The following is a 12,603-nucleotide window of genomic DNA, read 5'->3' as shown; positions in this document are numbered from 1 at the left end:
TTGATTCATTATATGTGGCTCTCAGTTCTTTCCACTTTCCACAGTTCATTTTTTATCATTTCAATAATATATCTATAAATATGAAAAAGTTGGCACTTTCAAAGTATTTGACATATATAGCTATTAATTCATAACTCTAAAAAATTGTATCTTTCAACCTGTCATTTTAAAGCTTGCAGAGTTTATTACAGTAAGTAACCTGTGTTAGAAATTAGATTTTGAACTTTAGGGAGAAGATAAATAAGCTTTCGGACCTAAAAATTAAAGAACAGACACCTAAAACAAAGAAGCTAGGCATAGTGGCACAAGCCCATAAGCACAGCACTTAGAAGGTGGAGTCAGGAGCATCAGGAGTTCAAGGTTGTTCTTGGCTACATGGCTAGTTGGAGGCCAGGCTTGAATAAATATATACATACATCTGTATACACACACACCAACATCACCTTTTCGTAAAGACTACAAGTCTCTGAAGATTATATTGCGATTTATATTGGCTAGTAACTTCCAACTATTTTTTTAATCTCTAAGTACCAAATTATTGATTAAGCTTGTCTTAAGTAGAGCTATCCAAATATTATTTCCACAATCATCATTGTTGTAATGAGTTGATGGGATACGTTTCATCAATGACATAGATGATTTCAAGCAAAGAGACTCTGTAAGCAAAAGGTTTGTCGTGCCTGTCTGTATACACATTTGAGCTATTACTGTTTCAGCCATGGCAAGGTGCTAATGGAGGATGCTATTTCATTTGTGTTTACTGATGAGGAAGAAGCTGAGGCAGACGTCACAAGGCCAGGGCACCCTTTTGCCAAAGGGCAGAGTTGGGCTGAAAACTCAACAGTCCAGCTCCAGATCCTTTGATCTCTCCCAGGACTGCCAACCTTGGCTCCTTTGGTTGTGCTTCACATCCTTCACCACATACGTATCAGTGTGGCCCCCTCACTTCCCATGCTCTTTTCCTGGGTTCAATTAAGAAAATCATGGCCAAGCATAAGAAGTCTGGTGTTGGGTATAATGAGCTCTGACTCATGGATGAACTAGGGGGTTTAGGTGCCAGTATAGGACAAGTGTGAATAAGCCTGTGGCAGGGGTTGAGGGTGAGGCCTGAGGACATGGTTTATGTTGGAGCCGCTCAGTGTTCTGGGTGACTCATGCACACTCAACAGCACAGTCATGAACCATCCACACACCCAATGTCAGGGTCAGGTTGAGGCTATTCTCCCACTGCCCTTTACAGCTCTCACTCTAAAAATCACACAACTTATTTTGGCCTTTTTACTGGAGGATGGTGAAGGAGAATTAAAGAACAGATGGCCCCAATGTCCGCCTGCTCTCTTCCTGGGAAGACTGCTCTTCCCTTTGATATTCTGAGGTCACCTGAAGCTTCTTTCCCCTTTACCATGTTGGAGGCAAGGGATAGACTTTGTGAGCCTCTGGGTGCTGGCGTAGCTCTCAGTAATGTCCCTACCAACTCTGAAAGTGTGAGCAACCTGCTTATTAGGTCTTGGAAAAGTATAAAGCTTACAGAATAAGATGGGAGCAGTTTTATACATTTATGGGAAATTAACACAGAAGTTTTAATATTATCTCCAGCAGTCACTTTGGTCAATTCCTTCAGCTTAGGTATGACCAATGGCAGAGTCCTCATTAAGAATGATAATTTTATACATCTTTGTATCTGTTTAGTATCAAAGAAGAGGGGTTTATAATATGCAATAATTTTTTTTTCTTTTCTTCTTCTTTTCTAAATTAAAGAATAAGCACGCCAGGACTTCCAGTCACTGCAAATGAACTCCAGACATATGTGCCACCTTGTGCATCTGGGTTTACATGGGTCCTGGGGAATTGAACCTGGGTCCTTTGGCTTTGCAGGCAAGCACCTTAACTGTTAAGCCAACTCTTCCAACCATTAATAATTTTGTCTTCCCATAAAACTTAAAAACTAGACACAAAGTCAAGAAAGTAGTATAAGGGCCAAACAGAAAGGGGTGAATAATGTAAACCCCAAAACATACCTGTCATTTTCCAAGAGAAGAGAAAATATGGAAGCACCATCCACCATGATGGTCCAGCAACAACACCTTCAAGCCACTGAGCTCTTCTGCTCCCAGGACCTACTGACACTTGTTATCAATCAGTCCTGCTGGATAGGGAAGAGGAGGGAGACATAAGGGACTGGACTGTGTTGCTTAGGTTTGTACATTTAGGGAGCATGTTGAAGAAAATGAATTATAAAATTATAGGTCTACATGACCTACTGTTCTCAGAGATGGAGAGGGAGGTTGTATCTAGACACTTAGGGGTCCAGGTAAAGCACTTCCACTCATTGTGTGCTTTGCAAACTCCCTTTGCCTTGGGAGTCCAACTTTCTGCACCTGAGAAATGAAGACCTTGACTTTGACTTCCGCCCTCCTAAGCCCCACAAAAGCTCGCCTACCATGAGTTGGCGTCTCTACATAAACAGTCAGTAAACCCACAGTTACTAAGGAGAAGGATTGTGTCCTTGCTCATCATAGCAAATGTCCACTATGTCAAAATGCAAGATGATAAAAAGTGAAGTTTAAAAATGAGGAACGGGTGTGACAGGGTGTAATCTAGATTGTTTTGAAGGGTGTGCACTTTTTAGGTTGCTGAAAGTCAGGTTTGGAAAATATATGTCTTCTGCTCCCTTACTTCCGAGTTAGCCTAACTAAATTTTAGTCCAGAAAGACAAAATATGATAATTAAAGCAAGCACAGTTGCAGAGCTTAGGTGATCCTTTTTATCTTGATAGATAGTTTTGGATGATTTTTATCTCATTGAGCCTTTTAAAGAAAAGGCCATACCACAGGGCCAAGAATCTATTGCGGAGGAGGATGAGAAGGGACAGACTTCACTATTTTTATTATTGAGACGTATATAAGCTTCTAAAATATCCCAATTATAGTGAAACTGTAACAAATTCCATGTTCCCACTATCAAGAGGTAACTATCAATTCATGACCAATCTTGGCCTCATCCTTGCATTCATTATTGTTGTCTACACATCATTCCTTTGAGAAAGATCCTTCAAACAATTTCACCTGTGAATTTTCCCACATGTAGCTCTAAAAGTAAGGATTTTTAATTAATATTTTAATTTATTTATTTGAGAGAGAGAGAGAGAGAGAGAGAGAATAGTAACACCAGGGCCTCCAGCCACTGAAAATGAGCTTAGATGCATGTGAAACCCTTTGCAGCCAGTTGGAGTATTGAGGAATTGAACCTTGGTCCTTTGGGTTTTTAGGCAAGCATCTTAACCACCAAGACATCTCTATATATCCCTTTAAAAATATTTTTATTTTTATTTATTTATTTGAGAAAGAGGCAAAGGATTTTTACTTGAAAGTCAACACACCTAAAACTGCATTGCTTTGCACTCCTTTTATATATCCAGTAGCAAATTAAGGTTTAGATTTCATCAGTTAATACCATATATTGTAAATAATTTGCTTAATCTCCATCCTAGGAAGGTCCACAAATATAACTTGGTGAATATGTCTCTTATGTCTCTTTTAATCTATAAGGTTCTTTCTACTTTTTTCCTTAATAACTATTTGGCAAAGAAACTGGGTCATCTTTCCTGTGACTTTTCTGATTTTAATGATTAAACTAACATGTTATCTTTTGACATGTTCCTTAGTCTCTTCTATTTCCTGTAAATTGGGACCTAAAGGCATGATTTAATTCAGGTTTATTTATTTTTGTGGTATGATATATAATAATGTATAATGTTTCTATTAGGATAAATGCAATGTCTGATTATCTTTTTGTGTGATATTTGTGGCCATTTTAATCATTGTCCAGATCTCTTATTTCATTCAAGTCTATAATATATTAATCTATTAATATAATTCCCTTTTAACCTAGTAGTTGAAATATTTCTATTATGAGAAACTTCCCCATTTTGATTACCCTGAGGGAATCCATATTCATTATTATTTGTATAAGAAACTCAGGAGAAATACTCAATTTAACCCTTTATTTTCTAGTTTTCAGCTTTTTTTTTTTAGTGTGCATCAAGGAAAGCTACAGACAACTGAGACATGTATATATGCTTTTAAACTGGATGGTTTTGCACTCTTGAGTTAAAAAATAAATAAAATAGTGGGCTGTGAACATTCCAGACAGAAAGTTGTGTTTAAATGCTGCCTGTGCTCTGTTACACCAGGTCTTCCTTTTATCCCATGGTCATGTCCTAATTGCTTTGGCTTTTGAGTCTTTTCTGTAGGATGCTTATCCTGGGAAAATTAATCCCCACTGACTCATATAGAAAACAGAATCAGTGTACTAATGCTATGACATAATGTGAAAATGAAATGAGATAAGGTTTGCAAAATACTTGATTTACTGTAGGTATGAGAGGATCTCCATTCTCATTATTTCTTTGTACCTGATAATATATTTAAACAAAAAAAAAATTGCCAGAATTCAACACTTTTCTGTAGTGAATTACTTTGCTGGCATCTCTACCTTGAATATATTCCTTAATAATTATAAAAACATAATTGTCTGGTTCTGTTGATGAACATGCTAATTGTGACGCCTAATTAACAGCATGTATAGTGGCCTAAAATGTTTTTGAAGGTAGAAGAGGGAAAAAATGGTGTAGTGGAGGAGTTAAGAAAATAAGAATTGTATAAAAGTAGATGCAAGGAATTTTATGGGAAGTTTGGTGAATTAGTAGGATGGGCTGAATGTCTGGGATGAGTCTTCAGGGGTGCTAGATTCTAAGGAAGAGGAAGAACATTCTTTGGATGAGTTTTTGCCAGACCAGGGGGAATCCTGAAGTTAGGGTTGGTCTTACTTCAGAAAAGGAGGTTGTTCCTTTAGGAGGGTGACTAGAAACCCTTACAGTACACACTTGACTAAAAATATCTGTCACATTGGCTTTAGGTCTTAACACCAACCCTAGAGCCCTGCTTTCCCTACCCCATGCCATGCAAAGTGCTGCCTGCAAGGTTCTGCTTGTCCTCAGGACTGTCTTTCTCTCCTCTTCCCTCCATACTCCCATTTACTTTACTCATGCCATGTGTAACACCTCTGAGGTTGTCTTCTCAGCCTTCCTGAACTTCCCCAAGGAGGTTAGGTCCTTGACTGTGTTCCCCTAGTCCATCCTGTATATGTTCCTATAACATGGTTGACCATACTGCTCATATAGGCTGACTGTTGAATTCTGAAAATCTCCATGTTGAGGGCTCTCTAACTCATCTTTGTAACCTTAGCAACGTGTCCAGCACACACTTACTTTTTAAGATAAAATAAGTGTGCACTTGAAATTTTACCTTGCCATTTTTAAATTTAAATTTGAACACACCATTTAGTTACTTGGAAGTGTAGACTAGTAATGTATTAACATGTGAACTTAAATTAGTCTATTAGACTGACCCTTTCCAGACATGGAAGCACAGCACTAGGGAGTTAGTATGGCCAAACAAGCTATCATGGGGTTGGATAAACAGTGCAGGATGGCAGATAAGCCCAGCTGAAATATAGGGAACTTCTTTGCATTTATTATTATTATCATTAGTATTATTAAATTCCTTAGTAGCCTCTATGTGAAAAAATAAGAGCAAGCAAGAAATGTTTAGAGCACAGAAATTAGTTTTTTTTTTTTTTTTTAAACTACATTGTGGAAGCTATGAAGAGTCACACTACATAGGACTTAAGTATCCTGGGAAATTGTTGGCAATCTTTAAAACATAATCATGTGACAAGGTTGCCTATAGAAATGTCCATGGTAGACATAGATATGCTCAGTAGTCATTGCTGTAAAATGACATATTAACCATGTACTTGTATAGTTGCACAGAGAACTCACTCATTTGTCAAGGTTCTCAAAACAATTATATGCCTAAAATATTTTTCTGATATAAACAACTGTCTACCTGGTGTCAGAATTTCTCAGTAGATAAGACATACTTGTGCTCAGGAAGGAACTTCTGCAGGCAGATAGCACACAAAACTTTTATTGTTAATATGGGAAGAAAGGCATGTAGCAAAAAAACAGGAAAACCTATTCTGGTGTGTGTCTGTACCTGAGGAGGAGGAAGGTACCATTTCTGTCAGGCACACTGACAATAGCCTTCTGGCAGCAAGGAATGTTCAGAGTTGATTCCTTGTTGAAACTTTTAGTACCACAATGGATTTGAGATAAAATCCAGAGTTATTTCAGACAGTGGTAGAAATGAACAATAAAATGTTTATCCTTAGAATCAAATTTCTCTGGTATATTTTGTAGGGTTTAGCACTTATCTCTGAATACCCATCTAACTAAATGTCTCCATCCATAGCATATGTTTCTTCCTGGGTGGAAAAATGGGGAGGAGTGGGTCTTTTCTCAAATTTTTTCTTCTGTCATGTTTAAATGTGCACAGTTTTACAGACCAACATTCTCTAATGTCTCTGTATTTGCTGAATAAATCTGTTTAAATATAAAGATTCACAAGTGACATTTCGACTTCTGAATTCATATGGAATCTTAAAATAAGATATTATATCAAATAAACTGAAATTATACTGATTAGAAAGTCTGAAAATTTTTTCTCAAAAGGAAAATATTTTTAATTCCCTTTTTAAAAATATGCTTTTGCTTTTGGCATTGCCTTAGTGTTATGGCAGAAAGATTAAATTAAGTGCAAATTTGTAGTAATTTTTTACATTTAAAAATTTCTCATTCTATACATGCATGCAGAGATATTTCCTGGGAAACTTTATTTTCTTGCTTTTCTTATTTGCATTTAAAAGTGTCATTTTTCCTCTATTTCCTTTCATTTTCAAGTTCTATTAAACAATTTAACCAAATAGATATTAATAGAGCTGGTAAAGCCTTTTTATTATTCTTTGTAGTAATTATTTGTTAAGGAGTCCCAGTATTCAACATAATTTACGACCTGAGGGAGTGGTCATGGAAGTTGACAGTTTAGAGCACAGCCAGTTGGGGCTAGGAGTAGAACAGGCTGTTCATATATAATGGTTCTGGCCTTTGCATTATTATGAGTGTTTGTTTGTTTCCTTTTTACAGGCCTTCCCCCAAGAACTTTAGACAGAAAACTTAAAGGAGGTGTATTTTTAGGAGAGCTTAGTGGTGACATTGGAAAGAAGTCTAAGTGAAATATGGCTGAGGTCATTATAACATGGCCTTGAGACTCCTTACTGGAGGAAATAGGCAGGAGGTGGTGGCAGAGAGGGAAAGATACTGAGGTGTCTGTAACATGGGCACAGGAATATGTGGCAATAATAAAATATTACCAACGTTTTCCTCTACAATGGGTCATTGCCAAATGTAAGTTGAAGCTTTATGCAGCACCAAGAAAGTAGCCATTTGTATTATTTTTATAAACTTGCGCTTTGGAAACTCTGGCAAACTGATATGCAATGAATAAATGCTCACTGATTTCACAAAGTTCCATTGTGGCTTTAATTTAGCTTGATGTATTACCATAGTTAGTGACATGTGGATGTTTTTTGCAAGGGTCTCCTTTGTTTAAAAATAATTCAAAACGAATTAACAGATAACAAAATATCTTCAGCTGAAAGAGGAAGCAAATCATACATTATGGTTCAAGAGTTGATAGTAGGTTTTTAAACACAAGTCAAGAATCAAATCATGCTAAAAAATGAACTTGGTTGTGAAGCTGCAATGATTACATATAATAGTCCACAATGTAATTAGAGATAGATGTACCTCCAATGTAATAAGCTCCACACTGCTAAGTATCAATGCTAGCATTTCTTTTCATCAGCCCTATCCAAAATGTATTGTTACTGAATCTGTAGAAATATTTGCTATCCTCCTCACTGGTTGAGGTGGGTGTATTGGGCAAGGACATTTAGAAAGGTGATGTTGAAACTGCTGTTTTACTAAAGGGGTGAATGGTGACATTTTAACCAGTATTCTTTTCATACATGAAGAATTTCTACTTCAAAGAAAAACAAAACAGAGATGCAGATATTTGTTCCTACATTAATTCTTTTTCTATCACTATTAAATATGATTAACTATAGAAATAATTTAAAAATTGTGATATGTTTGCAAGAGCTTGGTATTGTGGGGTGGCTGTTAAACTAACTTGGCTTAAATAACATTGAAAATAAAAGGCACAGGCTACCTTCTCTGCACAGGACCTAGAGCAACACTTTGAAAGGACAACTGTCAAATATAGGCATAAGTTCCATGTTAGAGATATATTATTGTACAGACATAATCAGTAATGCCATGCAGTTTATTTTAAAGAGTTTAGTGACTAAAGTCCTTTACCTTCCCTTTCCATCATGCTCAACAATTTCTTCTATGGGCATCGTATAATACTTAATCCTTTATCCCAGGAAGAGTCGCAGACTCCCTCAAGATCATGCTAAACAGAAGGGACCTAGTTTTCTTTCGCACACTGCTAGTAACATGGCTGCCTGAGCATCTTCACACGCTTAGTTCAAGGGAGACCATGAAAGACTCCACTATGTGCAGTGGATATTTAATTACTTTAAAATGCCATTCATCTACTACCCATTGCAATATCCTCGTGATCCTTAGGAAAACCCTGTCTTCAATTTTGAAATCAGGAAATAAAAACTGTCCACTATGGCAGTTGAAGGGCATGCTAGATGCTAGGGCCACTTCTCGTTGAAATATGTTATCAGCCTAAGTTTTGGGATATAAGGCAGACACTCTTTGAGTTTGTTGAGCCAGAGGAAAACGACAGCATTTGCAAAGCTCATAGCAAGGGCGAAAGCAGACACTGATCATTAGCTCCATAGAATTGAAAAAGAGGACCAGGGTACTCATTGGAAGTCTGGTTGTAAACTTGACAAGGCAGGGAAAATGGATTTCACTCCAGTGACAACCAGCTCATCACTTGAATGTAGAAACACCCAGATTTCCCTCTTGTTGAGTTCTGTGAACAGAGAGGAGGGCAAGAAAGAGAAGCTACTCAGAAGGGGGGGTTCAGAGACCAGACTGCAGATTTCCAGGGAAAGAAGCTGTTTTTCTCAGGGTGTTTGAAAAGCCACTTTTAAGCTATTGCTTTCAGTTTACTTCAATACTGAAGTAGCTTAGAAAGAAATCTTTGATATGCCAGATCAACCAAAAGTTTTAAAATATCCTTTTGTGTCTCCATTTATAATGCAAATAGCAAGTTGGCATTTTGGGTTCATTTCACTAGAGTCTCTGAAGTAGGTTAACATACACAGGACGAGGAAGAGAAGGCAGTCCCCAAAGACTGCACATCTTTGATAGTTGAATAATAACAAAAAAAATGTATTTAGGTCTTTTTAAAATACCTTTAACCTCCTAAGAATATTTAAAAAAATGAGAAGAAGACATCTGAGAAGAATGCATTGTGGCTGTCCTTGGCTGAATGGCTGTAGATACTGTCCTATGGGTTACCCAGTACTTAAACATTTCTTAAGACTAGCCTTTATGAGCTCATAAAAAAGATTTTGCTTATGTGTCTAGGAAAGTCCATATCTTTATATGCTGTCAGAACTGAATTTAACATACTGTTTCAATATGTTTAAAAAGACCAACAGATATTTTGTTATAGAAAACAAGCTGGGCAATTGCCTTAAACCCACGTTTACATTTTAGTTTTATCATACATAAACATTACCTAGCTGAAATAGTTTTAAAAAGTGGTAACTTATGTTTGAGAATGATGGGAAGAGACTGAATTCTGCTTGAAATGGTGCTGCCACTGTAGTTTCGCATGAGAATCCCCAATCTTTTTTCAGACACACTAAAAAAGCCAAAATTAATTAATGTCAGAAACACAAATGAGGGCTGGAAATGATCATAGGGCCACGCGAAGGAGGAAGGCGGAGTGCTGACACTCCTCTGTAAAGCTTCCCATATATTTTGAAGCCTCAGATTTTTTTTTTTCTAGGTAACTGAAGTGAAAATGCACTTGACAAATACCACCCCCCACCTCCTCACCAGTGCCACCAGGGCGCTAATGTTTCAGGAAGCTGAAGAAGTGCTCCTAATAACCACTGGATAAACAGAAGTTTTACCATCTTGTGTTTCTTGATGGAGCTTTTCAAAGGTAAACAATTTGTAAGGAAAAGAGTGGGCCCTGTCAGATGTGAAAGCTGGGAGAGGCCTGATGGCAAGAGCTCAGAGGTGCGCTTTCTCGGGGATGGAGTTGGGCCCGCCTGCCATTCTAAACTGTTTACATAGATTCCTGTCTTCATTGTTCCTCTCAGGCGATGAGTATCTCTTCGCTTCCTTCCTCCTTTCCCTCCTGGGCACAACGGGGCTTTTTCCGCACTGGCTTCTCTCAGGGATCTTCCCGTTTCCCCCACTCCTCCAGACCCTTCTCTTAGGCTTGGTAGAAGCACTGCTCTGTGAGGCCTTCCATGTGTGAGCTCTGCTTAGGGACCTTTTATAGATTTCTTACTGGCTGCATTTTTAGGACAGTTTCCCAGTGACACCCTTCCTTACTGATTTGCTTTAAATTCAGTTTTGCAACTCTGACTAGAGACAGTGTCTTTTTCCACATTGCCACCCTCTGGCGTTTCGTTTACCAGGGTTGCTATCTAAGTGACCAAGTACTAGAACTGTTTGGCATATCTAAGTCACACACATGTACACACACACACACACACACACACACACACACACACACACACACAAAGCTTCATGAAATATATAACATGTAGTGGCTGGTACCTACCTACAGTTACCTCCCCTTGCTGGTTTGAGTGTGACTGGTCGCCTAGCTCATAGATGCCCCCTTCTCTGAAGGCTTGTCCTCTGGTCGATGCCTGACTAGGAAGGAGTCAGAGAAGCACAAAAGGGGCCACCAACTTGGCCTTAAGGTGCAGCTAATGCTGTGGCATGATTCTGTGGCCCAGGGCTTCAGGACCCTCAGTAGCCTGCCTCTAGCAGAGCCCACATCTTTCTAGGCACTCCTCCCTTCCTGCCTCTCCCCTTCTCCCATGAACCCTTCCTTAGCCAAATTACTTGGACAAGAATTCCTGCCTTAGGCTCCGTTTCTAAGGAAGTACACTAAGATACACACTTTAATAATAAAATCTTACAGCTCGAGGGATGGATTGCTGGTTAAGGAACTAGCCTGCACAGCCTAAGGATCCAGGTTTAATTTCCCAGTATCCACATAAGCCAAATGCACAAAGTGGTGCATGTGTCCGGAGTTTGTTTGCAGTGGCTAGAAGCCCTGGTATGCCCATTCTCCCTCTGTGTCCCCCCCCCCCCCAATCTATTTGTCTCTTTCTCTATCTCAAATAAATAAATAACATATTTAAAAAAGAAAATCTTAGAATTATTTGACCTAATTTATAATGAGCATTAATTTTTTTAAGGTAAAGTATTAAGTTTTAAGATGGACATTGATAGGAAAAAACATTAGATTTAGAAAGAAACAACATGAAAGTTGTTTTTCAATTATGGAAAAACTGAAAAGTAGAAGACATAATAGTTTTGTATTATAAAAAAGAAGAAATACTCTTCAAGAAGGTGTGTAAATATTTAAAATGCTACTAGCCTGGAGAAATTCCAGTATGATTCTAGCTTTCTCCTTAGTTATTTTTTTTTTTTAAGATATTTATTTATTTCAGAGGGAGAGAAGAGGCAGATAAAGGGAGAGACAAAATGGGTGTGCCAGGGCCTCTAGCCAGTGCAAACAAACCTTAGATGCATGTGCCATCTTGTGCATCTGGCTTATGTGGGTACTGAGGAAATGAACCTGAGTCTTTAGGCTTTGCAGGAAAGTGCCTTAACTGCTAAACCATCTCTCCAGCCCAGTCTTTTAGTTCTTACTGTGGCTGGTTTTACATTAGCCAAAACAGTTTTAGTCACATGACCCAAGTGAATCTTAGGACGGTTGGGAGAAGCAAAGGTAATCATAAGCCCATATTCCACATATGGAAACTGTGTTTCAGTGACAGTTTTCATGGTTAAATGACTTGCCCTATCTTCCATCTACTAAGTACCTGACCCTAAGCTGATTCTCACATCTAAGATTCTGTGGGAAATAAAAGGTAAGTTCTGCAAATAATTTAAATGACATTCATATTTTTATCACAGATTGGTCTTCAGTCTACTGTTAAATATATTTGAGTAGCCTTAACAATCCACTTATTAACCTAGCATTAATCTGAGTTAAAGTAGTCATTTCTTTTTAATTTAATTTTTTTTTTATTTATTTGAGACAGAAAGAGGCAGAGAGAGAAAATGGGTGTGCCAGGACCTCTAGCCACTGCAAACAAACTCCAGATGCATGCACTACCTTGTGCATCTGGTTTACGTGGGTTCTGGGAAATTGAACCTGGGTCCTTAGGCTTTGAGGCAAGTGCCTTAACTGTTAAGCTATCCCTCCAGCCCTAAAGTAGTCATTTTTATATAAGGTGTACACGTTTTGTACAAAATTATCCCCAAATTTAGCAGTTTGAAATGGCAACATTATTGTAGTACAGTTTCTGTGTCTAAACACAGGTGGCTCAGGTGCCTGTATTTCAGTGACAATAATAAAGCATAGCCAAGTATTGGCCACAGGTGTGGATTCACACATCTCAGTGGGGGAGCTTCAGAGCCTCTGGCCCACCAGGTAGTTATCAGGAGTCATA

The sequence above is a fragment of the Jaculus jaculus genome, chromosome 4, assembly GCF_020740685.1.
Source record: "Jaculus jaculus isolate mJacJac1 chromosome 4, mJacJac1.mat.Y.cur, whole genome shotgun sequence".
Classification (NCBI taxonomy): domain Eukaryota; kingdom Metazoa; phylum Chordata; class Mammalia; order Rodentia; family Dipodidae; genus Jaculus; species Jaculus jaculus.
This window is presented reverse-complemented; position numbering follows the sequence as displayed.